We start from the raw sequence: 5,053 nt of genomic DNA on the forward strand, positions 1-5,053 counted from the left end.
GATTCTGATAGTTTACTTAGCTCCTTGAGACAGTGCAGACTGGACACCAGTAGAATCACCTCTAGCAGCAGCTTCATATAACTCCTTATTCTACAATAAATTATAATAGAGCATACAATGTAAAAACACAAGAAATATGTAAAATCATCATAAACATAGAAAAGCCATATTGCATTGTACACTGGCAGAAAATCACAATTAAACTACTTCCATTATTCATAATAAAACAAGAAATATCCCTGCTGAAAGACACAAATCAAGGACATAAATTTAATATGGCACTATGTAAGCATGCATGGCCTAAACTGACATTAACATGCTGTAATTACATGTACATGTACATGTAATGTATTAAACTCACATGAGTTGCAATATTTGGATCAGCTTCTTCACTTAATAACAGCGCAACCTTTTCATGTCCTTCTCTTACGGCTGCAACTAGAGCAGTTTCTCCTGCCTAAAAAAATACATGCATAAAAATAAAAGTAACTCTTAATAGAACTGTTATTATTAACAATACAGCATTTGAAACATCAACTGTTAGGATTTATCTTAAATACTTGTTGTAAATGCTACTTTCATCTATATTCTGCTAACCCTTTATACAAAATAATACTAATGCTTAGTACAAGTAATCAAATAAAAAATCTCAACCTTTAAAAGAAAATATATGTAAGCACACTTTAACTGTGTGTAATAATTAAAGCTTTAAGTAATAGTTAACACAAAAACATTTGAAGCTCTAAGACTGCAAAATAAAGACAAGTACATGTACATGTACATGTACACATAGCTATACTCACAAAATTTGCAGTGCTTTTATCAGCTCCATCATTCAACAGCAATTGTACAATGTCCAAATGTCCTCTCTCTGCTGCTATACTAAGAGCAGTAGTTCCATCCTACAATGTACATAAATAATACATGTAAGTCTGTCACAATACCAATTGCATTATGTTGCCCAAAAATGCTCTGTGATGCAGTTTGTAGGCCCTAATTTACTATTTGGGAACCTGACAATGTTGGGGCTCCTGGGAATTTTTCCCTCTGCCCCCTCTCTCAGTGGGCCTACCACTGAAATAAGGACACTTCCATAATGAAGACAATACATGTATTATTAGGTCCCAAGAAGTCTAAAATATACAGGTTTGACTGTACAACCCTGTGTCTGTATCTATGGCCTTATCAACCTTGGGACTAAAAGCCCTCAGTATGCTATAGATACATGTATCTCCAATTCTCCACCTTGTTGCATAACCCACATGTACATTTATACTTATGCCTTTTTGTACAAGAACAAAATGAAGAAGCTTGATAGAGTTTTAGGAAACAAAAACAATGTTTCTACATGTATGTTGCAGCATACTATATAGTCTGCATTACATGTACATGTATATCAGACTGCCATGTTCATACAAATGTACATACATGTACATATACATGTATAACAATACAAGATCAACAAGCTAACTAGCTATAAATAATTATAACATAATTATTATTTTATTATACAAATATGTTATCAGTGTATACATGTATACATGTACTTCATTAGATGTAATTACCTCTTTAGGATTTTGATAGTTTACATTAGCTCCTTGAGACAGTGCAGACTGGACACCAGTAGAATCACCTCTTTCAGCAGCTTCACATAACTCCTTATTCTACAATTAATGACAATAGACCATAATGTGTAAAACATGTCATTATGCATACAATGTATGATCATGACCATACCAGCTACCATACAAGATGATTTATTGGTGGGGAATTGATATTGGCAATTGGTGGTTCTATGAAGAAATCACCAATATAAAATCCACCATTTTGTTTCAATCTGAGATGCTCAATGGCATGTGGCACAAAATCGCCAATATAAAATTTGCCAATTTCTTTCCACAGGCAAATTTGCCAAATATTACTCCTGCCAAAAAAGCACTTTGTACGGTATCAGGAGTGCATTACAAAGTACTGCATTATTGCTTTCATTAAAAAAGCAAATATACTCATGATACTACATTGGTTTTTGTTGTCTGGGTCTAATTTTGCACTTCAATGAATTTGCAGGTTTTAAAATACATGTACAGTATACATGTACATCCAAAAACATAAACATACATAAACATACACTAGAAGCCAAAGACACTACTTTAGAGCAGATAATTTTTGTAAAGCTTAAATTTTACTATCACACAAAAATTTAACTTACATTTATTTTGGCATATGACCAAGCTGTATGCACTTGGTAGGTGTATGTTAGACAGAAAATAAGAAAACAAAATTTATATGTAAATTCATAAAAACATACATGTACATGTGCAATGTAGTTTCACCTAATATAATAAGTGTGTCGAAAGCAACGAAGCGAGGTATCTCATTCAAATTTAACGATGATACTTGTGTGATTCATGATACTCATAATAAAGTAGTTTCAGTTGCTACCAGAGTTGGAAGTCTATATGAATTGAGCATATTGCCTCATGAAGTTCATTCAGCTATAGACCCCTTTAGGCGAGAATTAGTTTGTGATACCGTATATACAAAGAAATAATATTGAACGGATTTTTGTCCGCCATGTTTTACGTCAAAGTTATGCAGAGCTCCAATGGCTGATGTGCAAAGTAGAGCTGTTTTGCCAATAAAACTTTTGTTGTGCTGAACTCAAGACTACGAGAGGCTTCATATCAACTGTTCTTTACTATAGCAAGATATTTTGAAGACTTAAGAAGTCTGGGAGAGCCAGAACGATCAGTTCTTGACTCTCTGTCACAGCCCAAAGAGGAAAGCAGGCTCATACAACAAGAGTATTACACTATACTTCCTAGGTTGGCTCTCTTGGCATCTTTCTTGACTCTAGAATAGTTTTTAGCTTCAAAATGTAGTGTCCAAGATCTCCAGGACACAGAAAGCACTTGCTGCTTGACGTAAAAAATGGCGGCCAATTATTGTATGTGGGCGTATACCGTAACTGAGATATAATGATATTCATTGCAAAATTAATGATATTTACAAGCTGCTACTTCTCGCCTAAAGGGGTCTATACATAATGCCAACTTTTCTAGAGAAGATTTGTGGCATTATCGATGGGCATTTGAGCATGAAGAATCTACAGAAGCTTACTTGTGATAAGTTAGTCAAAGATTTTGATTTTTCGATAACCAAGGAAATTCAGTTTTGTGAATCATGCATAGCTGGGAAGCAGCATAAGAATTCGTATCCCTCACATGCTCAGAGAAGAAGCAAAGAAGCCTTAGAACTAATACACAGTGATGTATGTGGCAAGATTAATGCAAAGTCGCTCAGTGGTGGAGAATATTTTTTAATCTTCACAGATGATAAGTCCCGATATGTATGGGTATATATAATTAAGAATAAGAGTGAAGTTTTTGATAAATTCTGTGAGTGGAAGCGTTTCGTAGAAAAATCTACTGGGAAGAGCGTAAAAGCTCTACGTACAGATAATGGTGGGGAGTACACCTCACATGAGTTCAAAAAGTATCTACTTTCTCAGGGAATAAAACATGAATTTACTGTTTCCAAGTGCCCACAGCAAAATGGTGTGGCAGAATGCTTAAATAGAACACTCAAATGGTTCGTTGTATGTTAGACTGGTCCAGGCTACCTCAATCCTTCTGGGCAGAAGCTATTAGTACAGCAGTCTATATGCATAATTGCTGTCCAACTAAAGCAGTTGAAGGAATGACTCCTTATGAAGCCCTTACTGGAATCAAGCCAAGTGTCAGTTACTTACGCATATTTGGCTGTGCAGCATATAGTCATGTAGCTAAGGATGAAAAAAAGAAGCTAGATTCGAAGTCTCATAAGCTGATCTTACTAGGTTATGCTGATAATAGAAAAGCATATTGCCTGTATGACTTACAAAGCAGAGAGTCATTTATAGTCGTGATGTCATTTTTAATGAGACAGTTGCTGGCTACAAACAGAATGGATCAGAGAATGAGTCTACTCCCTATGTAGGCATTGATGCTAGTGAAGGTGAGAGCACAACAGAAGTTGAGATGCCAAACACTGAGAATGAAGAGACTGTTCCTCATAATGATGAAACCCTTGAAGAAGAAGAGAATGAGACAGAACAGGAGCCAGAGTCAACTGTATAAGACACTCAACTAGAGTAACTAGGCGACCTGATTGATATGGTGTCTGGATAAATCAAGCTAGTCATATCCAAGAATCACAGACAGTTGATGAAGCTCTTACCTCCTCGAATCATGAGAAATGGAAGAAAGCAATGGATGAAGAGTACAACTCACTTATGTCTAATGATGTATGGGAACTGGTGAAACTTCCTAAAGATGAAAGAGTCCTGAGCAGTAAATGGATCTTTAAATGCAAGATTGGAGCTACTGGAAATATTAATAGATATAAAGCTAGATTGGTAGCTCAGGGCTATTCCCAACGACCTGGAGTTGACTATACGAAAGAGACTATTTCACCTGTTGTTAGGTTTGAGTCTCTCAGGATGATTGCTGCTCTAGCTGCTCAGAATAATCTACAATTGCATCAGATGGATGAACTGCCTTTTTAAATGGAGAGCTGAAAGAAACAGTCTACATGAAACAGCCTGAAGGATATGAAGAAAAAGGCAAAGAAGAGTTAGTATGCAGATTAAAACGCAGTATCTATGGTCTCAAGCAATCCCCCCGTTGTTGGAACTATACGTTAGATTCACAACTAAAGAAGATGGGATTTGTGCAATCAAACAGTGATCCGTGTCTATATATTTCTATCACTGGAGAGCCTTTCATAATTGCTGTGTATGTGGATGACATACTATTAGCTGGAAGATCTACTAAATGGATAACTGAAGTTAAAGATGAGTTAAGAAGTCAATTCAATGTCAAAGATATGGGACCGGTAGAATACTTTCTAGGAGTGAAAGTACAAGATCTAGATAAAGGAATGGTGTGGATGGCTCAGACATCTTAAGGTGGATTTACACTGCAAAGTTAACGTAAGGTAAGGCCATACGTTAAGACAGGAAGTGCTGTATAAACCAATGGCAACCGTTTACGTAACGTAAGAGTAGAGATAA

At 35.9% G+C, this 5,053-nt stretch overlaps 1 long non-coding RNA gene across 1 annotated transcript in view; it reads right to left on the reverse strand.

Moving 5' to 3' along the window:
• Positions 1-818: 818 nt before the first annotated feature.
• LOC105315065 (uncharacterized) overlaps positions 819-5,053 on the reverse strand; it is a 6,947-nt gene continuing 2,712 nt past the window's right edge. Inside the window, exons 2-3 of the long non-coding RNA XR_002188349.1 lie at positions 1,566-1,664; positions 819-902 (exon numbers count right to left, since the gene is read on the reverse strand). This is a non-coding gene — a long non-coding RNA (uncharacterized LOC105315065). The remainder of the gene's footprint in view (positions 903-1,565; positions 1,665-5,053) is intronic.

This window comes from Amphimedon queenslandica, unplaced genomic scaffold (assembly GCF_000090795.2).
Source record: "Amphimedon queenslandica unplaced genomic scaffold, v1.1 AMPQUscaffold_11873, whole genome shotgun sequence".
Lineage (NCBI taxonomy): Eukaryota > Metazoa > Porifera > Demospongiae > Haplosclerida > Niphatidae > Amphimedon > Amphimedon queenslandica.